Source organism: Protopterus annectens, chromosome 13.part0, assembly GCF_019279795.1.
Source record: "Protopterus annectens isolate FY-2018-M chromosome 13.part0, PAN1.0, whole genome shotgun sequence".
NCBI lineage: Eukaryota > Metazoa > Chordata > Ceratodontiformes > Protopteridae > Protopterus > Protopterus annectens.
Genome location: NC_056747.1, coordinates 281,630,090 through 281,654,055, shown reverse-complemented (window position 1 = coordinate 281,654,055; position 23,966 = coordinate 281,630,090). Strand labels below are relative to the sequence as shown.

The following is a 23,966-nucleotide window of genomic DNA, read 5'->3' as shown; positions in this document are numbered from 1 at the left end:
TGCACCATTTTTTTATTACTATATTCTTGATTTTATTCATCAAGTCACAGGACACTTCTGTGTTGTAAATGTAGATACAGCAAATTCTGTTATTTCCAAAGGCTTGCTCTTTAAAGCACATGCAACTACACTTGATCTTACCCCACTAAATATTGAATAAACACTGCCCTACCTTGAGACCATCTATCCTTCTACCTGCTGCAATGTTTCCTACCTTGAGATTGTCCATTCTTCTACCTGCTGAGATGTTTTCTACCGATACACACCTGGCACATCCAAATGTAATTATATAATACGCTCTTCAATCCTCATCTCCCAGTATGTACCTGCTTCTGTCCCAGCACTAAATCATCTAAGAAACAAACAGAACAGAAGCAGTAAAACAGACTCTGGCATACACTTCCCACATAGTCTGCACGCGTGTTCATGTCGTACTGCGTATGTTACAAAGCAGAACTATACCTTTTTTAATTTCTCCAAATCTTTTGGGTTTCTAATACCATGATGGGAATGGACCACATTCCTAAGTCAAAGTACGATTAAAGTTCATGAAATTAGTATTGTTTCACTCTGATGTCAACCAAAAGTGCTCTTCCCAGCACCTGCAATGTGCCCAGTAATGACTCCTTCTGCTATTCATACGGAGTTACAAGTACTGGTAGCGTATCTAAATATGATTGTAGACTTTTATAAGACCCATTGCTCCTATTACTACCGGAACTATCTGTTCTTTCTTCCACATTGCTCTCGTTTCTGCTTGCAAATCCTGACATTTTGTGACTTTGTGTGTCTCTGTACAGAGGACACTGTAGTCATTGGGTGTGGCAATTTCAATGATCATTTCTACTTTTGTCTTTTCTTGGACCACTATATCCAGTTTTCTAGCAACTATCTTTTGAACTGTTGGCAATGGATGATCCCAAGTGATACAGATTTCATTTTCTATGATGCTTTGTGGCTCATGATTCCAGTGTTTTTCAGCCACTTCAATACATAATGTTTGCACAATCCCCAGTGCAACAGTCATGCCACATTATTATGCCTTTTGGTATACAGTCCTTCTGCCATTAATATGTCATAACCATCAATGAAGTGTGCAACCGTTTCCATTTCTATTTACAAAACCTACATTTGCCTGTTTCTCCCACGTGTTCAATGGACTTTGTAAACCAACATACATAGACCACTATCTTGTACCGCCAATATTAACCTTTCATCTCTTGGTTTGAATTTGCCTCTCCTTAACCATTCCTGTATTCGTTCCTGATCAACATGAGGTTCTTCCAGAAGTCTTCTGTACCTGCAACTATATTTATGCATTTTCCACATTTCTTGCCTTCTCATCTGGTCCTTCACCTTATATTATTTCTTTTGTTTTTTGGTACATTCAGTTTCTGCCTGGGTTTTATCCACTTCTGGTTTGATTTCCATTCCTGCTTGACGTCGATATGCTTCTGCTAGCCTAGGCAGTGAAGTTATCCTACATTTATTCTCCTCATGTTTCAAAACTTTCACTACACTTGGGTCTTGTGAGATCAGCAGATATGTGTGGAGTCCCACGACTGCAGATCTGTACACGTAATCAGTTTCAAGGAGACCATGCCACCTTCAGAACGGAGAATATATAATCTTGGTATGCACTGATTTTTATAAATGATTTGATGAGCATGAAGCATCCTTCTTGTTTTCCCATCTAATCTGCCAGCACGTTTTGAAATCAATCACTCCAAAACTGTAATGACAGGAAGAGCATATTTTGTTTATAGCTTGGATTCTATTCCTAGATGTCAACGCTGTTTTCAGGATTATCTTACATCTTCTATAGTATTCCTTACTAAGTTTTATTCACATTTGTTCATGTTTTATTGTTGATCCTTCATCACTTCCCAAATATTTATACAAACCTTCTTGCTCAAGTTCTTTTACATCACATTCTTGTCCCAAACTGATGTTTTCTTGGTGCTGCAGTTTTCCTGCTTTAAAGGTTGGTTTTGCGCATTTATCAAGACCAAATGACATTCTTGTATCATCTGAAAAAGTTTTGACAACTTCCAGTTGTACTTTCAGTTCCTCATCTGATGAGCTATACAGTTTCAAATCGAAAAAGAGAAGATGAGAAGTCTTTATACTTTGCTATTTTCTAGGAGCCAAATTATAGTCATGACCTAAGCTAAGTAGACAGCTTAATGGGTTAAGGGCAAGGCAGAATAGTAGCGATGACGTCACAATGGACTATCCCCTTTCAATTTTTATCTCTGGAATAATAATTAGACCTTTATCATGGCTTAATTGCAAAGTGGTCTGCCACTGTTTCATGGTCGCTGTAATGTAGTTGATCAGTGTAGGATGTATCTAGTACATTTTTAAGCACTCTTTTATCCACGAATGTAGAATACTATCAAATGCTTTTTTTGTAGTCAATCCATGCCATACTTAAATTCTTCCCCTTTTTACAGTTCTCCACTATGACTTTAACAGCAAATGATCCTTTGTTCCATATTACTTTCTTTTATTGCACTTTTGTTCTATTGCCATAATTGAGTTTTCTTCTAAATGACTACAGACTCTGTCGGCATCAATTCCAGTGTACAGTTTATACATTGTTGGAAGACAAGTTATTGGTCTATAATTTTTAGGGTAGCCTGCAGGTTCACTCTTAAGCATTGCTTTTCTTGTTGTTAGCCAGGTTGGTGTCTGTTTGGGGTGTGCATATAAACAGTTCTTACTCCTGGCTAAATCTTCATACGAAGATGTTAATACTTTTAACCAGAAATTAGGTGCTGCATCTGAGCCTGGAGTTTTCCAGTTTGAGGCTTTTCTTAACTTTGTTTCAGTCTCTCTGGCTGTTACTTCATCCTATTTCATATCCTGTACCTTTAAACTTCTTATTCTTTCTTTTACTTCTTCTATCCATTTAGCATCTTTGTTATGTTCAACACTGCAACAAAAAAGCTCCGTGGAAAAAATCCAAACACCTTAGGATTTCACTGGTTTAATAAAGTGCTTTTCATCACCTTCAATGAGGCAACTTCCTCAGATTACATTCTTAAAAAAACGAGGCCATTAAATAGTAAAACAACAAATCACATGATCATACCTAAACAGTGTATTGATATGCGAAAAAATAGTACTTTTGTTAAAAACTTTTTAAAGTCTATATTTTAGGTTACTAAATGTAACCAACATATGTTGCACCGCTGTTTCATAACTGACATCACTTCCACACGTATTCAACATACACAAAATGACAATTAAAAAAATCAAGAAGTGTAGAAATGGAAAATAAAAAGCTAAATACATTTATGGCATACTTATAACCATAAACTAATAAGATATATATATATATATATATATATATATATATATATATATATATATATACAGTTAATTATTCACTTTCTGTCTAAACTTCTGAGTTCAAAGGTCAAATGATAAGAGCCGCTAGGATGGTGTCCTGTGACGATTTTTTTGATGAATGTAATCTACTTGGGAGAATGTTCCAACAAAGAGGGTACCCACTGTCTTTGACTGAAACAATAATTAGTGAAGTACATTTGAAAAGGACCAATGGGTTCATTACCCCCATATTAAGTAGAAGGAAATTTTTAGACATACATGAACTTGGGCCTAAAGTTATCAGGGGTAACTTGGTAGACCAGGATTGCAATGGGACAAGAAATGAAAAACTAGCTAATGGATTTGAGTACAGCTTTATTACTACATTCAGTATAGACAGTATGCTTATTAGAACTATTTTATATACAAACTGGGAACTTATTAAACATGATAAAATATTATTAGAAAAACTTAATGATGTTCCTAGAATTATTTTTAGGAGAGGAATGAGCTTGAAATGTATATTAGAGAGTCATCAAACCATAGGAGTGGTCATAAACCTACCGGCATGTCCATCTGTGGCTGTTGTAGTATGCGTAAATTCATCACTACAAGTAGTACATTTATTATTAACGAAAGAAAATACCAAATAAAACATAATCTGAACTGCAACTCCAAAATGGTTGTCTACGCTGCTACGTGTTCCTCATGTAAAGCTTTTTACATCGGAAAAACGGAGCGAAGACTTAGAGATAGAATCTATGAACACACTTGTGCAATAGGGACAAATAAAAGTGACAATGCACTTGCTAGGCATAGTATGGCACATATAGGACATAAATTTACTTTTAAGGCAATAGATCAAATTCAATATAATATTCGAGGTGGCCCTTTAAATTTACTACTTGAAGAACGTGAATTGGCATGGCAAATAAGATTGAATGCCTTTGTTGAACCTGGGTTAAATGATCATTGTAACATAATATGTCTTTTAAAACTCAGACGTTTAGACAGAAAGTGAATAATTAACTACACATATATATATTTGTCTTATTAGTTTATGGTTATAAGTATGCCATAAATGTATATAGCTTTTTTTTTTCCATTTCTACACTTGTTGATTTTTTAATTGTCATTTGGTGTATGTTGAATACGTGTGGAAGTGATGTCAGTTATGAAACAGCGGTGCAACATATGTTGGTTACATTTAGTAATCTAAAATATAGACTTTAAAAAGTTTTTAACAAAAGTACTATTTTTTCGCATATCAATACACTGTTTAGGTATGATCATGTGATTTGTTGTTTTACTATTTAATGGCCTCGTTTTTTTAAGAATGTAATCTGAGGAAGTTGCCTCATTGAAGGTGACGAAAAGCGCTTTATTAAACCAGTGAAATCCTAAGGTGTTTGGATTTTTTCCACGGGGCTTTTTTGTTGCAGTGTTGAACATTGTTTACAGTAGTTTTTTGGTTTATCTTTGTTATGTTCCACAGGACTTTCTTAGATACCTCTTCAAAATGTATCTATTTCTTTTTTTTGGTGGTCTTTCAATTCCTCAATTCCTTTACCTTATTTCCCAATTCTCTATAAAACTATTTGGGTCATCAATAAATTTCTTATTTTGTACTTTTCCTTTATATTTATGTGCGTATGAGTTTTTCCACCTGTGTTGATGTTTTTAGTTTATTTGCGATAGTTCACGACAGATCCTTATCTGTTCTAATACTGCACATTGCTTTTATCACAATATTTTTGTTGAGCTGTTCCCTCTTCTATACTCCTCTAACAGTGACACTTCTTGTCTTAGTTGCTTTATAATTTTCTCTGTTTGATACTTCCATGACTGTATTTGAATTCTCCCCTTCTTTTCCCTCGTTACCCTGTGTTCTTGTGGTAGAACTTAGTTATTAATTTAGCTTCACAGTAATATATCCTGTTTACTTGTTATATCGCATGGATCTCTATGGACAGTCCTATTTATTGTGTTCATTTGCTTTATCAAACTTCCGACTTTTTGGGTTTTACTGACCTTCTGCAGTCTATTTCTTTCACTGATAGAGGTAGAACTATACCTTAAAGAACTATCTGATATAATAGCAGACTTTAAATTTCCTCACAATGGATTAACAACTGTGTAAACAAAGATTGTTCTATACTTCAACCACATTCTCTGTAAAATAAGTTTCACCCACAATGTCTGAGCTAGAAACCTTATTGTTTAATTGGTTTCCTATTCTTCATCTCTTCATTTTTCCTAAACGGTGGTACCTATCCACCTGGACTCTGCTAACTTACATGATGCAACAATCTTCATTGTTTCTCTTTCCTCCTTTCATAAGCTTCACAGCTTTTTGTGTTATTGTATGTTTCTTTCCTCCTTTCATAAGCTTCACAGCTTTGTGTGTTATCCGATTCCCCTGAGGCTCTTAAGTTTTCATTTATACTACTGTATAAGGAGTTACAATTCTGTGAGACAGTATCAGTATCTTAGCTGCTCTTTGTGGCCTAGTTATGACTAATCTAATAGACATCTGGATACAGAAAGCCTATAAGTATATTTTTGGCACTTAATCTGTTGTCAGTGATAGTTAAAACTGCTGCATTTATTAATTTGCTTGAGATTGCTTTTCTTGGTGTCTGCATTTTGTTTTAGTTAACAAAACTGTTGCATTTATTAATTTACTTGAGATTGCTTTTCTTGATGTCTGCATTGTTTCTGTTTTACTGATAGTCAACAAAACTGTAGTGCTGTTATTTGCTTGATAAACATTTCTGTAGTGTTTTCTGCCTAAAATAGAGCCCCAACCTCTCTCCCTATTTGTTCTTATAGTTGGTGACTTTGCAGTTGCCTGCCCCTACTGTAAATTTGATCTGGGACACTCCGCCCAATCTAGTGTCATTAGGTCATTCTACCCAATACAGAGAGAACATTTGAGAATGCCAACCCACTTAAGTCCTTAACCTTGAATTATCTTCTTTTCTTCCTTTCTCCCTTTCCACTTTAGTAAAAAAAAAAAAAAAAACTTTGCTAGTATCTTTTTGTGTTCTGACGGAATGTGCTTCTTAAACAATCTGCATATATATATAGAGCTGATAGGTATATTTTTTGGCACTTTTTAACTGCTCAGAGTTGAATAAAACAATAATTGAATTCAGTGCAGAATACAGTTTGAATAAATTGCATTTATTTAAACTGTACTTGCTTTAATATTGCTACACACTCGAGTGTGCTAGCTTTCACTCACTTGAATTGTTTTAGTGATGTTTTAGCTGCTTTTCTGTATAAAAAAAATTCTAAACTGGTTTCCTCCCTTTTCAGTAAATAGTCTATTCCAGACACAGATTTGCTATATCCAGGACTGTTTGTAAGCTTCTGAGCCACCCAATCCTTTCTGTGTTGGAGGGAAGCCTTCTAGCTTATCAGTGGGAGCGGGAAGCACAAGGTAGCCTATCTACCACAAGAGGAGTGGTTTCTGGCCCAGAAATTGTAGTTTATTGGCTGTTTGGGCAGTTATTCCATCTCTTTCAACTTTCTGGTTTAAAAGTCCGATTCTGAGCTGGTTTCCCACCTTTCCTGTAACTAGTCTAGTCCAGATACATATTTGCTGTATCCAGGACTGTTTGTAAGCTTCTGAGGGGTGACAAAAAGTCTGCTCTTCATTTTTTCACTGAGATCTGCTAGTTTTCTCCTCTCCTACACTTTTACTAGCTTATTTGTCTAGCACTTTACCAGACTTCTTGTAGCATAGAACACATAGCCCTTCAGAACACACACCAGGACTGCCTTCACATACAAACACAAACCACACACCCACCTTCACAGAGGCTCTCAATAAAAATCTACCCAAACAGCAGAGACCTCCAAGGCAGAAATGCACTCAACCACCACAACACAACACTAATCAAGAGACACATAACTCTCCTAAACAGTGTGCTACTCAACCAAAGCCCCTAAGGCAAAACAGCATGCCCAACACACTAGTCATAGGTGACCTGACAGTGAGGCACACTGATGTCCCACTCACTAGGTTGAATAAGGAGAAAGTAACAGTCAGCTGCCTATCAGGTGCCAGGAACCGCCACATAACGCATGTACTCAGGTCCCTCAACAACAGGTACAAATATGACTCTGTCATTGTACATGTAGGTGTGAATGACCTGAGACATACCTCCCTGGACTACATGAAAAAAGAGACATGGAGGAGCTCTCGGATTATGTAGGCCAGGCGGGTATGACCCTAGCCCTGAGCAGGCATCACCCAGAATGATAGGGTCTAGATTACTTGAACAGAAACTGCACTGCGCAAATCCCGTTTGAGCGACACAAAATGAGCGCATATGGGGAATATCAAAGAGTGAATGGAGATCGCCATAGGGAATTCTTCCCTTTACTTCAATGGAGTCCGATCTTGGAGTTGGTATATTTAAGTAGTAGGGGTGTGGGGGGTGCAGGGGGGCTTGCCCCCTGCATAAAACACTTAGTAACACTTTACATGTTTTACTTGTTTTGTTTACTGGTTTCAATGTTTCCGGCTTTCGCCCTTTATGTGTCGCTCAACAGTGGTTCACTCGTTACAGTTTTCGGTCTGCTAAGATAGACCCAATGATACCATAGTACAAGCACAAAATGATTGATGTCAACAATTGGCTAAGTTTCTGGTGTCATTCTAAGGGGATCCACTATCTGTCTGCCTAGGATGACATGACTGACAGACCTCAATGCTTTGCCAGAGATGGCCTGCATCTGTCACCCCTGGGCTTATGGATACTGGCCAAGGCTCTTGCCACCCCTACAGTGCTTTTTTTAGGTGGTGTTGCAAAGACCAAATTACCACCGTAACAGCTACAAACAAATGCAATCTGAGGGTCATGCTACTCAACGCTAGAAGTCTAAATCTCAAAATGCACTCACTTGAAAGCACTCCTTAAAATGGATAACATCGACATTTGTGCTGTAACAGAGACCTGGTTCAAGGCAGCAGAAAGTACCACTGCAATACCAGGATATAACTCATTCCACACCTTTTGGCCCCAGAATGTGGACCAAAGCTCCAAAGGCGGTGGTGTTTCCATATTCATAAAGGATGCGCACACCTCCAGACTGGTAGCCCAACATAACGCAGAGATACTTCAGGTGCAGCTAACATTGGTTAAGACAGCGATTCAGGTCGTAGCCTGCTATAGGTCCCCAACCATGTCCCAAGGCTCACACTCCACGTTCCTAAGCACCCTGAAGAATATTAGGGGCCAACCTAACACCCTCATAATACTGAGCAACTTCAACTACCCCTCCATTAACTGGGAAAACTACTCATGTACCAATACACTTGCCCAACATTTCCTGGAATTCATTAATTCCAATGCCCTGGATCAGCTCATTTTTAACTCCACTAGAGTTAGCAACATCCTTGACCTGGTCATTACTAACATGGGCGACCATTGCTCTACACCAATAGTCAACTCTTCCCTGGTTAGATCTGACCACAAACTAATCACCTTGGAAATCCAACCCCCCCCCCCCCCACCAAAGGTAACAACGATGAAAAACTTCTACAAAGGTAACTTTGGGCTCCTAAAAACAGAGGTGGCTAATTTAACGGCACCCACGTAAATGGAGAATAATTGCATGACTGCCGAATCATACACCAGTACACTGTACGAACACCTACACAAATGCATGGATCTCGCCATACCCAATAGAACCAAGACGCTCTCCTCGAAAAAAATAAGTCAATCTGGTGGTCCCCTGCCATAAACACACTCTACAACAGATGGAGGAAACTGATGCGGAATAAGGTTAAGTCCCAAGAGTAGAAAAACTCCCTTATCAGACTCAACAAAAAGTTGAGATCCCTCATCAAATCTTCTAAATCTAGCTATGAAAACAGAACTGCAGTAGATAGTAAAGACAATCACAAGGCCTTCTATAGTTATGTAAAGAATATCCATGGTAATACTCAGATTTGCTCTGAGTTACTGCACAATGGTACCTCCTATACTGAGCCAACAGATATTGCCAATATACTGTCCGACAGATTCAGTGCCAACTTTACCCCCTCCCCCCCAAAGGACCAATCACAATACTAGTAGAATGCTAGGCACCCAGTATTACTGCTGCACAGGTTAAAACAGCACTGTCCAAGGCCAAGAATACAGCTTCTATAGGACCTAACAATATCCCTGGCTGTGTTCTATATGAACTACAGAGTGAACTGGCACCTCACGTGTGCCCTGTTCAATCACAGCCTCACCTCAGGGTTTGTCCCTACCGAATGGCACACTGCAACAGTCATCCTTCTCCAGAAATGAGGAGCGACTATAGACCCTGGGAACTATTGCCCCATTAGTCTGACGAGTCTGATATACAAAGCTATGGAATGCATTATCATGGACATAACAAACAAGGATACAGGGAATCCCCAAACTCTGGATCCCACACAGTTTGGTTTTGTGAAGGGTAGATCATGCTTGCTCAACCTGGTCAAATTCTTTGAGTCAGTCACCAGATCTGTGGATGAAGGCAAGATGATTCATACAGCCTACCTTGATCTGGCCAAGGCCTTTAATACCATTCCCCACTCAGGAGTCCTAGAAAAACTCACTAAGCTAGGCATCAACCCCTATATATCACTAGGTGGGTTGCAAACTGACTCACAGATAAAACCCACACAGTGTGAAAGTAGCTGACTCCAAGTCAGACTGCCGACCAGTCATGAGTGAAGTTCCAAAGGGTTCGGTCCTGGGTCCTCTCCTGTTTGGTATCTACTTCTCTGAAGTCCAGGCCAACATGAAGGGACTCTGGTTGACAAAGTTTGCAGACTATTGCAAGTTGGGAGCTATTATTAACACCCCAAGTGATGCTGACATCCTGCAGAAATGCCTCACTGAGACCAACGACTGGTGTCAGAACCATGGCCTTAAGCTCAATGCCAAAAGTGTGTCATCATCCCCTTTGGGAAAAACCCAGTTCCCATGAATTACCACATTGATGGTAGTCCACTGAACACAGAAGGCATTATAAGATATCTGGGAACACAGGTTGACAGCAACCTCTCTTTTGATCACCACATTGCCAAAGTGGTCAGAAAGTCCTTCCATGTGGCACATCTCATTACTAAGGGTTTTGCATCCAGGAAGAAAGAGGTCATTGTCTCCCTCTACTCTTCCTTCATTAGGCCAGTCAGAGTACAATGCCCCATTTAGCATGTACTTCACTAGAATCCTCCAACTACTGGAGAGGCCGCAAAAGTACCTCACAAAGAGGATCCTAAGCCTTAAACTCTTGTCCTATATGGACAGACTCAAAAAAACTCCAACTATTCTCTGTCTCATATCACATACTTAGATGAGATATCTGCTTGACTTACAAAGCCATGTCTGACCTAGCTCTGTTAGAAATGCTACAGCTAAAGAAATCCCAATCCCTCCACACCACACGCTCTAGAGACCTCAACCTCATTACAACTATCAACAGAACATGCTGGAGGAACATGTTCATAACCCAGAGACTGCCCATGCTATGGAATAGACTTCCCATACATGTCAAACAGGGCATCTCACTGGGCCTCTTCAAGAGAAATCTTGATGAGTGGATGAGAAATAGAAAATTCAGCCCGGGGATCTCTCCAGTGGCTCTACTCATCAGAGGCACTGGGAACTAAGGTAGAGTGGCACAATCCCAGGGTAATCCTATGGGCTAGGCTTGTAAAGGCTCCAGGGTCATTAGCCTAGTACACACCTATGAACCTACAAGGCACACAGATGCTCCTTTCTGTATATCTGTAGACTGGGACACAAACCGATTACCATTTAGTTGCCCTCATTTGAACCATTTCTAGTTTATGTTCTTCAGATAGTATTTTTCCAAATGTCTATACAGATAAATGTCTGCATTATGCAAGTTAGGTCTACTTTATTACATATTCCACACCATGTAATAGCTTCCTATTTTGGGGGCTCCTGACATTTGGGGCAAGAAAAACTGACGTAATGGCTTCGGCTGCATGTTTTATACCCCTGACGTCATGGAAGAGGCGACAGCATGCGATGCAGAAATCCCAAGAGTCTGGTATTCTGGCCGACTGAGGGCTACCTGCAGGCAATTAACCCAATGTGATGACTGCAACAGTGAATACACTTGAACATCCACATTTATGGTAAGTGCACACAACTGTACTTTTTGCCTCGTGTAAGCTGCATTGTACAGACTTAACACCTTGTTCAGCAAATATCAGTAGTATAACCAATTGTATTGCTGCTATTTTTTTACAATCATAGTGCTACTACAACTGTTTGTTGCAGGCTTGCAGCCCAAGAAATCTGGACGCGTTTCACATCACATCCTCCACTTTTCCCTCTTTTGGAGTCTTCATTCTTTTGTGACATAATTTTCTCTAGAGGTGATGATATCACTACTGTCTGTAGTACAGAACTGAATAGATGATACCAGGGTTTGAAATTCTGAGACACCAATGTTGTTTGCATACTAAGTCCATAGTAAATATATGGGAAGCTGAGCATTTCTTTGCTGTATTGGGTTCTTTTGTAGAGAGGGTCTGCAGCAAAAATGTATCTTTTTGCACATGACCTTTTTTCAATTCTGTATTTACAAGAATGAGGACTGCAAGGAACGAGGTGAGACTCTGTAGGATTGGAGGGAAAATTAGAAGTGAGACAGCTTTGGTTCAGTACATCAATGTCTTACAAACACCAAGAGAGGAGTTCACATACAAGGAGGACAAGAACAAATGCAAACATAGAAGGGTATCTGGTGATGATCTGGTAAATAAAGCTGAACAAAGAGTAAGGATGGTTCAGAATGCTAATATTTTTATTGTATTTATTTTACATTTGTTAACCGGGGGTGTCTGACTAAGCCGAAAAGGCCCTTTTTCAGCAGAGGCCCGGGGAGAAAAGCTCCACATAGAAAAATTACAGGTACATTTAGATATTCAGACATGATCAGTATACACAAAAATTACAGTAGACATGTTTTTACAGTGGTATGCTGCACATCAACAGATGCAGTAGAGCAAACAAACAAGAAAATATTCATTTAAAAATGCTGTAGGTTTTCTTTCGGATTTTCCTGGTTAGGTGTCGCCACAGCGGAACTCCGGTCCACTAATGATTGGCAGTCGATTTTTTATGGTGCAGAGGTGCCAGCCCGGCGCCCAACCTTCAATGAACGCACGCCCATTCATGCAAGTCTTTCCAATGCCACTTGACAGTGGGGAGGACATGCAGACTCCACACATAAGGTGCTCCAGCCAAAAATCGAATGGGAGAACCTCTTGCTTGAGGAGACAATGCTACTGCTGCACCACCATGGCTTAAAATATAAAGGTAATTAATAGATTTGTGTACAGCTGAAATTTGGAACATGGGTAGAATGCATATGTAGTACACAGGTACATTACAAACATTGTACACTAGCCAGTGTTTGTGAGTAAGAGTGAAAACTATTACCAAATACTCTAGGTTTAGTATGTGTACCTTTCACTAGCCTGGGGGAGCAGTCATGGCACTGCCAACTGCCAAGATAACCCAAGTATGATGACTGCAACAGCGAACACACTCGCACACCTACATTTATGGTAAGTGTACACAACTGTACTATGTTCTTCGTGTTTCACTGTTGCAGTCATCACATTTGGGGAGATTCCCAAAGCTAAGGATGGGAGGAGGAATTTAGATAGCATTAGGACCAGCTATGAGGCCCTGCAAGACTGCAGTGGCAAAACCAGCTCTGGATTTAGAGAAAATTGGCAAATGGTAATGCTTGGTGAAAGTATGTACAGAACTCCAGGTAGCAGCTTCTAGGAAGTCCCTGGTAGGGTCACCTCTGAGAAAGTGACTGGTTTTCCATGGTGCTTATAGCAGAAATGAATGCAATGGCTTATCCATTTAGAGATGGTTTGCTTTGAAATGGCCTTCCCCTCTGCCCCTGCAGCAAATGCCCCCAACAGTTGTTCAGGTTTCCTTTGAGGTTTAGTCCTGTCCAAGTATAATCCAAGTTGTTTGTGCACATCTAAGGCATGCAGTATCCGTTCCCCTTTGTTCTGCAGATTAGAAAAGAAGGTTGGCAAATGAATGGACCGATTAAGAGCCACACTGGATACTACCTAGGACATGAAGGAAGGATTGGTCCTGAGGGACACCCTGTCCGCATGAAAGATGAAAGGCTCCACTGCCATAAGGGCCTGTAATTCAGAAACCCTTCTTTCTGAAGTGATGGCTAAAAGGAAGACCATTTTCCAAGAAAGGAATTTTAACTCTGCACTTGCAGCTGGCTCAAAAGGAGGTAGAGTGAGTTTTTCCAATACAAAGTTAAGGTCCCAGGCTGGAGTTGGGGCTCTCCTGGGTGGTCTTAAGTTTTTGGCCCCTCTGAGGAACTGCTTGAGCAGTGGATGAGAGAAGAGTGGTGGTTCTGAGTTGTAATGAGCTGAAATAGCTGAGGCATGAACTTTGATGGAGGAAAAGGAAAGGCCCTTTTGAAGCATCTCAGTTAAGTACTGAAGAATCTGAGGTAAATTGGGCGCTGCTCTGCCCATTCCATGACTTTGGTTCCAGGAACAGAATCTTTTCCACTTTTCAGCATAAGATTTTCTAGTACTAGGCCTCCTTGCCTCCAGAATGACATTCAACACTTGTTTACTGAGGGATATTAACGGAGAGATCAGGTAATTAGCCAGGCTGCCAGGTTCAGGGTTTGAAGCTGAGGGTGCAGAGTCTGGCCCTTATGCTGGGACAGCAGGGTAGGGGTCTGAGGCAGGTGCCATGGTGCCAGTAGTGACACTGCGTAAGAGGGGGTACCAGTGTTGGCGTGCAATCAGTATCATCCTTGGTTTGTCCTGTTTGATCTTTAGTAGTACCTTGGAGAGGAGAGGCAGAGGAGGAAAGGCATAAATTGATAGATTTTTCCAGGTTAAGGACAGGGAATCCACTTTTCAAGCTTGTTTGTGGGGAGTCCTTGTGCAGAATTTGTCCAATTGGTAGTTCTGGGGGGAGGCAAACAGGTCTATATCTGGGCTCCCCCATTTGTTTATCAACATGTTGAATGTCTTTGGTTCCAGTTTCCACTCGTGTGGGTCTATGAGATTTCTGCTTAGTTCTTCTGCCAGTGTATTTAGCTTTCCTGGCAGGAATTGAGCCTGTAGGTGCACTTGGTAGCTCAAGGCTATGTTCCACAGAGCCATGGCTAGTCTGCAGAGAGGGTATGAGTGGGTTCCCCCCTGCTTATGTACCACATAACAGTGGTGTTGTCCGTCTTTACCATTAATTGTCCTGGAAGAATGTGGTCCTTGAAGGCTGTCAGAGCATTCTGTACAGCTAACATTTCTTTTTGATTGATATGCAGGTGCATTTGACTTGGGTTCCATTTGCCCTGAATGCACTTCCCTGCCAAGTGAGCCCACCATGCAAATTCTGATGCATCTGTTGTTAGGGTTTGGGCGACAGGGGGTAGAGTGAATGGCAGTCCCTTGTTTTGGTGGCAGGCCTCTGCCCACCAAAGGAACTCTAACTATAGGCAAGGTATGATAGGAATAATTGCTTCTAGATCATGAGAATGTTTACACCATAGTTTTTTTAGTTACCATTGTAGTTTCCTCATATGCAGTCTTGCATATGGAATTTGGAGAATGCAGGAGGCCATGAACCCCAAGGCTTGCAATATTTGTCTTGCAGATAGAAGGGTTTTTCTGGCCATTTGTTTGAAGTAAGCTGTCAAATGAACTTGTTTCTCTGGCGTGAGAAAAGCCATCTGGGAAGTTGTGTTCAAGCTTGCTCCCAGGAATACAATTTGTTGACAGGGTACAAGATGTGATTTCTTTTCGTTTATGGTGTACCCCAGACAAGTTAGCACCTTTTGTACAAATGCCAGATGATTCAAAAGTATGTCCTGGTTTTCTGCCTGAATTAGACACTCGTCCAGGTATGGGTATATCTGAATATTTCTTTGCCTGAAAAATGCAATGACTGGAGCTAGGCACTTTGTGAATACCCTGGGCGCAATAGATAAACCACAGGGCAGTGCAGAGTGCTGATAGTGCATGTAGCCTGCTTTGAAGCGTAGGTATCTTCTGCAAGATTCCCCGATTGGGATGTGCAGGTAGGCTTCCTTTAAATCCAGTGTTGTCAACCAGGCATCCTTGCCTAGCATTGCCTAGCATAGAAAGAACTGGTGAAGAGTTAGCAGCTTGAATTTTGGGATCACCAAAAAGATGTTTAGAATAGAGAGATCCAGGATAGGACGCCTTGTGGCATCTCGGCACCAGGAAAAGTCTTGAGTAGAAACCTTGCCTCCTTTCCTCTTCTGGGACAGTTTGAATAGCCCTTACACTTAAGAGAGAGAGTACTTGCTTTTGAGCCTCTGCCCACCGATTTGGGAGTAGATCTAGCCAACCGTTTGGGGGTTGATAAAAGTGTGGAAGTGGAATCTGTATCCCTGGGAAACTATATTTAAAACCCATTTGTCCTGGGTAATGAGTTCCTAGTTTTTTGCCTGCACAGCAATCTTTCCCCCTAAAGTAGCAGTCAGTTGAGAAGGGCTTGGAAGTTTTAAGGTTAAGTCACTGAGACAGTTTACCATAGAGGAAAGTCTTACTACTCCCTGATTTGGAAGTGAGAGCCCCCCACTGCTTAGTCCTGTGCGTGCCTTGGGACTGAAGCCTGGGTGTTCTGCTGGTTCTGGGTTTGGACTGAGAAGGCCTGGAAGAGGCAGGAAAGGACCAATTCTTAGAGGGCCAATGCCTACTAAATCTTGGTGGCTGTACTTCAGGAAATCTTTAACAGTTTGCATAGATTTAGCTTTTTCCTCCATCTTTTTAAGTACTTCTGCTTTGTTGCCAAACAGGCACTCCTGGTTTAAGGGAGCATCCAGCAATTTAGCTTTAACATGATCTAGCAAAGACTGCTCCTTAAGCCAAGCATGACTTCTAAGTACAGACCCAGTGAAAGCAGCCCTGCAAGATGCCTCTAGTGAATCAAAACCACATTGCAAAGTATGTTTTCCAACTTGTTCAGCAGAATGCATTAAATCCTGTAAATCCTTATTTTCAGCACAGTCAGGAATCAACATAATTTTCTGTTTAAGCAATCCAATAATATGCTGCTGATACTTTAACATATGAAACTGGCAGTTTAAGGTCCTAATGGCTAAGGTTGCAGAAGTGTATACCTTCTTACCCCATCTATCCAGCGCTCTGGAATCTTTGTCAGAGGGGGTAGGATTTTTGGCAGTAGTAGCCTTAATGCCCATGGGTCCCTGTGAAATGGTCTCAGGATCCACAATAGGATTTTTAAAAAGGAACTTGTGAGAGTCAGGAACCCTGTAATATCTATCTGGTTTTCTGGGAGCAGGAGGTAAGGAGTCAGAGGTCAAGCTACATTCCAAAAAGGCATCATCAACAATGTTCAGTACAGGGGGGATAGCTAAAGGCCTGTGTTGGGGCAGGAGTATGAAATCCCTATGCCTCTTTTTAGAATCAGAGTAATCCTGGCTTTCCCAGCAAAAATGCTCCCTAAGAGTATGCAAGGTTTCACCAAAAGAGAAATCCTCTGGAGGGGAAGCAGAGGGAATAGAGTCCTCTGCATCAGAATCCTCATTAGGTAGATAAGGGTAAATCCTGGTCATCAGAGGAAACAGAAATTTCAGAATCCTGATCAGAGGTATCATAAGCAAATTCAGTCCTAGGTCTCTTAGAGGGGGAAGGCTGGCTTCCCCTGATTAGAGTAATAAGGTCTTCAGCCATTCATATCATTTATTTTTTAGGCATAGAGGCCTGACCGTGCAGTCTGAGCATTGGTTTTCTAGGCATGGATCGAGTTTTAAGCCTTAAAGAAGATGGCATCGGTTTAATATGCAAGTCAGTAGGCCTGAATACACCCTAGAAGCTGGTGCCTGCACAGCGGCTCCGGACCCATCCAAGGTAGAGACATCCGCATGTTCCACAGTTGAAGCATCTCATGGCATACCAGACTCAGAATGGGTCTCAGTAGAGGCCTGCGAATCTGAAGTAGCAGGTATCAGGGGCTGCGAAAGCGCCTCACTGAGTACCGGCGAACTGACGACTAGCTTAGGAGAAGCATCACAGGCAGCTTTGGACCTAGGCGGCCTGTCTCTGTCTTTACCTTTGCGTTTTTTCGGAATGTCGGTAGTTGGGTGGCTTCCCGAAGCCACATCTGGGTAATTGAACTGAGTACCAAAATATTTACAAGTGTAAATATACCAGCGACGAATAGTTCGTTGTTTAAGTAAAGCACAAAACTGACAGCGAGGTGTGTCATGGTCAGGGCCTAGGCAAGGAATACAGTACGAATGAAAATCTTTATGAGGTATTTGCTTTCCACAAGAAATACAATTATTGACTTTTATTGACATCAGTTTAGAGCAAGAAAAAGTTTCCCCAATGGGGTACTTAGCTTTAGTTGAAGACTTCAGTTCTGAAACTCAAAAATGAAAATTTCAGGAGTCGGCAGACTGGCACTTGCGAACTGCTTCTGCTTCGGGCACCGCATGGCAATAAAGATAGATGTAATGGCGTCGGCTGCATGCCTTATACCCCTGACTACCTGACGTCATGGAAGATGAGACAGCAACTGACGCAGGACCCATTACTTTGATAATCTGACTGACTGAGGGCTACTGCAAGCAGATAACCCAAATGTGATGACTGCAACAGTGAAACACGAAGAACATCTGTACTATGTTCTTCGTGTTTCACTGTTGCAGTCATCACACTTGGGTTGATTCCCAAAGCTGAGGAAGGGTGGAGGCAGTCAGGAAGTGTTAGGCTGGCTAGCAGGCCTTGTAAGCCTGCTGTAGCAAATCCAGCTCTGGATTTAGAAAAAATAGGTAAGTGGTAATGCTTAGTCAAGGTCTGTACAGAACTCCAGGTTGCAGCTTCCAGGATGTCCCTGGTAGGGACTCCCCTGAGAAATGCTGTAGATGTTGAAGTATCTCTAGTGGAATGAGTTCTGATCCCCTGAGGGGTAGGTTTTCCATAATGCTTGTAGCAGAAATGGATGCAGTTTGCTATCCATTTGAAAATGGTTTGCTTCAAAATGGCCTTGTCCTCTGCTCCTGTAGCAAAGCTGACTAGCAGCTGGTCAGATTTTCTGAAAGGCTTAGTCCTGTCAAGGTAGAACCTGAGCCGTCTGTGCACATCCAAAGAGTGCAGGATCCTTTCCCCCTTTATTCTGAGGATTAGGGAAAAAGGTTGGTAAATGGATGGAGAATGGATTTGTTTAAAGCCACACTGGATAACACCTTGGGAATAAAGGATGGGTTAGTCCTGAGGGAAACCCTGTCAGCATGGAAAATAATGAAGGGCTCTGCCACCATTAGAGCCTGTAATGCAGACACTCTTCTTGCTGAAGTAATAACTAGAAGTAAAGCCGTTTTCCAAGAGAGGAATTTTAACTCTGCTGAAGCAGCAGGTTCAAAAGGGGGAAGTGTGAGCTTCTCCAGTAGAAAGTTAAGGTCCCAGGCTGGGGTGGGAGCTCTCCTAGGGGGCCTTAAATTGTTAGCTCCTCTTGGGAACTGTTTGATGAGAGGGTGAGAAAAAAAGAGAGGTGGCTCAGTATTATAATGAGCTGAGATGGCAGAGGCATGAATCTTAATGGATGAGAAGGATAGGCCTCTGTGGAGCAGCTCTGCTAGGTAATCAAGGATTTGAGGTAAGGTGGCACAGCTGTGTCCTTTCCTTGAGACTTACTCCAAGAACAATATCTTTTCCACTTTTCAGCACAGGATTTCCTAGTACTAGGCCTTCTGGCCTCAAGGATGACATCCAGCATCTGTTTGCTGAGGGATGCTGGTGGTGTATTCAGGGGATAAGCCAGGCTGCAAGATTTAGGGTTTGCAGCTGTGGATGCAAAATCTGTCCCTCCTGCTGAGACAGCAGGGAAGGTGTCTGATGTAGGTGCCAGGGTGCCACTGCTGTCAGACTTTGTAGGAGTGGGTACCAGTGCTGGCATGGCCAGTCTGGTGCAATAAGGATTGCCCTTGGCCTGTCCTGTTTGATTTTGAGTAGTACTTTTGAGAGGAGGGGCAGAAGAGGAAAGGCATAAATTGAGAGGTTTTCCCATGTAAAAGATAGGGCGTCCACCTTCCAGGCTCTGCTGTGAGGGTTCTTGGTTCAAAATTTGCTCAACTGGTGGTTTTGGGGGGAGGCAAAAAGGTGCACCTCCAGTGTTCCCCACCTCTGGGTTAGAAGTTTGAATGAGCTGGGTTCCATTTTCCACTTGAGGGTCCAGTAGATTTCTGCTTAAGTCATCTCATCTGCCAGTGAATTTTTCTTGCCTGGCAGGAATTGAGCTTGTAGGTGCACTTGGTTGCTCAACGCTGTGTTCCACAGGGCCATGGATAACCTGCAGAGTGTGTAAGAATGAGTTCCCCCCTGCCTGTTTATGTACCTCATAACAGTAGTGTTGTCTGTCTTTATCAGGAGCTGTCCCGGAAGGATAAGCTATTTGAAGGCTGTCAGAGCATTTTGTACAACTAGCATCTCATTCTGATTGACATGCAGGGGAATTTGTTCTGGGCTCCATCTGCCTTGAATGCATTTGCCTGACATGTGAGCCCCCCATGCATAGTCTGATGCATCTGTTGACAGGGTGAAAGGAAGTCCCTTGTTGTGGTTGCATGCCTCTGCCCACCAAAGGAACTCCCTTATGGGGATGTGCAAATAAGCTTCTTTTAAGTCTAGGGTGACTAACCAGGCATCCTTGGCTAGCACAGGAAGAAACTTGTTGCAGGGTAAGCATTTTACATTTTGGGAACACGAGAAAGGTGTTGAGAATTGATAGATCCAGGATAGGGCACCACGAGCTCTCTTTTCTGGACACCAGGAAGAGTCTGGAGTAGAAACCCTGTCCCGTTTGTTCTACTGGAACAAGTGAATAGCCCTGATATAGAGAAGGGAAAGTACTTGCTTTTGAGCCTCTGCCCACTGGTTTGGACGAAGGTCTGGCAACCCGCTTGGGGATGGCAGTGAGTGAAGTAGAATCTGTATCCCTGGGATGCAATGTTTAGAACCCATCGGTCCCGAGTAATGGACATCCAGTTTTTTGCACGAAGGGCGAGTTTTCCTCCTAGGGGTGCAAGTACTTGGGCATGCCTGGGAAAGATTAGTGGAAAGTCACTGTGAACTTTTTCCATAAGGGGTGGCTTACCACTCCCTGTTTTTGAGGTGGGAACACTCTATTGTTTAGATCTCTGCATACCCTGAGACTGTAGTCTTGAGGGTCTGTTTCCCCTGGGTTTGGACTGAGAAGGCCTGGGAGGGACTGGAAAGGACCATTTTTTTGAAGGCCAGTGCCTACTGAATCTAGGTGGCTGCACCTGTAGGAAATCTTTGACAGTTTGCATAGATTTAGCTTTTTCTTCCATCTTTTTAAGAATTTCTGCTTTTGTGCCAAACAAATTATCCTGATTTAATGGAGCATCTAGTAATTATGCTTTGACATGGTCTGGCAAGACTTGTTCCTTCAGCCAAGCATGCCTTCTCAGTACACAGCCAGTGACAGGAGCCCTGCAAGATGCTTCTAAGGCATCAAACCCACACTGCAGAGTATGTTTACTAACTTGGTTTGCAGAATGCATTAACTCTTGTAAATCTTTATTTTCTGCACAATCTGAAGTAACACCATTTTTTGTTTAATTAGTTGAATAATATGTTGCTGGTACTTCAACATGTGAAACTGGCAATTCAAAGCCCTGATAGCAAGAGTTGCAGAGGTATATACCTTCTTACCCTACTATCTGTCTAAAGCTCTAGAATCCCTGTCTGAAGGGGTAGGGTTTTTGGCTGTAGTAGCCTTAATGCCTTTAGGTCCCAGGGAAATGGTCTCTGGATCCGCAGTAGGATTCTTAGAGAGAAATTTGTGAGAGTCAGGTACTCTGTAGTACCGGTCAGGTTTTCTAGGAGCTGGTGGTAAAGTGTCAGGAGTAAGACTGGATTCCATGAAGACATCATCTACAATATCCAAGGACAGGGGGTATACCTAAAGGCCTGTGCGGAAGCAAATCTAAAAATTCCCTGAATCTCTTTTTGGACTGAGGATAGTCCTGGCATTCCCAGCGGAAATGCTCTTTTAAGGTATGCAAGGTTTCACCAAAATAAAAAATCCTCTGGAGGGGAGGCAGAGGGAATAGATTCCTCTGCATCTAAATCCTCATAGGTAGATAAGGGTATGTCCTGGTAATCAGAAGGATCAGAGTCATCGGACTCCTGGTCTGTAGAATCAGAAGGAAATTCAATTCTTTGTCCTTTAGCAGGGGAAGGCTGGCTTCCCCTAATTAGAGCAATAAGGTCTTCAGCCATTCTAAGCATTTGTTTTTGTGGCATGGGAGCTTGAGCATGCGCTTTGGACATCGGTTTTCTAGGCGTAGTGCGAACTCTGGACCTGAGAAACACGGTAGTTTTAGTTAAAAAAAAAAAAAAAAAAAAGTTGCCGGTTTAATATGAATATCGGTAGATCGGAATACACCCTCAGAAGCCGGAGCCTGCACAGTGGCTCCGGACACATCCAAGGTAGAGATATCCACAGGTTCCATAGTTGAAAAAGCATCTTGCGGCATACCCGACTCCGAATGGGTCTCAGCAGAGGCCTGCGAATCTGTAGAGGTGGGCATCAGGGGCTGCAAAGGCACCTCACTGAGTACCGGTGGACTGGTGACTAGCTTAATGGAAGCGTCATCGGCAGTTTTTGACCTATGCAGTCTGTCTCTGTTTTTGTCTTTGCACTTTTTTGGAAAAAAGGTAGTTGGATGGCTTACCAAAGCCATTTCGGAATACGGAGAAAGTACAGTTGTGTACACTTACCATAAATGTAGATGTTAGAGTGTATTCACTGTTGCAGTCATTACATTTGGGTAGAATCCCAAAGCTATGGATGGGTGGATGGAATTAAACATTAGGAGCAGCTATAAGGCCCAGCAGGACAGCAGTGGCAAAGCCTGCCCTGGATTTAGAAAAGAGAGGTAAATGGTAATGTTTTGTGAACGCATGAAGTGAGTTCCAAGCAGCAGCTTCTAGAACGTCTCTGGTAGGAACTCCTCTGAGAAAGGATGCAGAAGTAGAAGCAGCCCTGGTGGAATGGGATCTGATCCCCTTGGGGACAGGTTTACCATGGTGCATGTAGCAGAAACGAATACAATGGCTTATCCATTTTGAAATAGTCTGCTTTGATACAGCCTTCCCCTCTGTTCCTGCAGCAAATGCCACCAGTAGTTGCTCAGACGTTCTTAGAGATTTTGTCCTGTTTAAGTAGAATCTTAGTTGTCTGTGTACAACCAATGAATGCAAAATCCGCTCCCCCTTGTTCTGTGGATTTGGGAAAAAAGTTGGCAGGTGAATGGTCTGGTTAAGAGCCACACTGGATACCACCTTAGGCATAAAAGAAGGATTGGTCTTGAGGGCCACCCTGTCCGGGTAAAATATAATGAAAGGCTCCACTGCCATGAGAGCCTGCAGTTCTGAAATTCTTCTAGCTGAAGTGACTACTAAAAGAATGGCTGTCTTCCAAGAGAGAAAGTTTATGTCCGCAGTAGCAGCTGGTTCAAAAGGAGGTAGGGTGAGTTTTTCCAGCACAAAACTGAGGTCCCATGCAGGAGTCTGTGCTCTCCTGGGAGGTCTTAAATATTTGGCCCCTCTGAGGTACTGCTTTAGCTGGGGATGAGAAAGAGAGGAGGCTCTGTGTTGTAATGAGCCGAGATGGCAGAGGCATGGATTTTTACAGAAGAAAAAGATAGGCCCTTGTAAAGCATCTCAGTTAAATATTGCAAAATCTGAGGAATACCGGGCATTGCTGTGTTTATTCCTTGTGCTTGGTTCCATGCACAGAATCTCTTCCATTTATCAGCATAAGATTTTCTAGTACTAGGCCTTCTAGCCTCCAAAATGACATCCATCACAGGTTTACTGAGAGATGTGATCAGTGAAATTAGTTGATTAGCCATGCTGCAAGGTTCAGAGTTTGGAGTGGCGTGTGCAGAATTTGATAGTTCTGCTGAGACAATAGATGAGGTGTCTGAGGCAAGTACCACAGAGGAAGATGTGTCATATTCCTTAGAAGCAGGTACCAGTGTTGGTGAGGCCAGTCTGGAGCAATCAGAATCATTTTTGGTTTTTCCTGTCTGACTTTCAGTAAAACCTTGGAGAGCAGAGGCAGAGGGGAAAGGCATAGACTGATAGGTTTTTCCAGCTGAAGGATAGAGCATCCACTTTCCAAGCTTTTTTGTGATGAGTTCTTGTGTAAAATTTGTCCAACTGGTAGTTTTGGGGAGAGGCAAATAGATCTATGTCTGGGCTCCCCCATTTTCATGTCAACATGCTAAAGATTTGTGGAACCAGTTTCCATTCATGCGGGTCCATAAGATTTCTGCTTAGGTCGTCTTCCAGAGTATTTTGCTTTCCTGGCAGGAATTGAGCTTGAAGATGTATTTGGTAAGTCAAGGCTGTGTTCCACAAGACCATGGCTAGTCTGCAAAGGGGGTAGGAGTGGGTGATCCCTGCTTATTTATGTACCACATAACTGTGGTGTTGTCCTGGATGAAGGAAGTCCTTGAAGGCTGTCAGAGCATTCTGTACAGCTAGCATTTCTTTCTGGTTGATATGTAGG

At 42.1% G+C, this 23,966-nt stretch overlaps 1 protein-coding gene across 2 annotated transcripts in view; it reads right to left on the bottom strand.

Moving 5' to 3' along the window:
- Positions 1-23,966, bottom strand: part of SSBP4 (single stranded DNA binding protein 4) — a 1,807,268-nt gene that overhangs the window by 1,440,518 nt on the left and 342,784 nt on the right. The window lies entirely within an intron of this gene.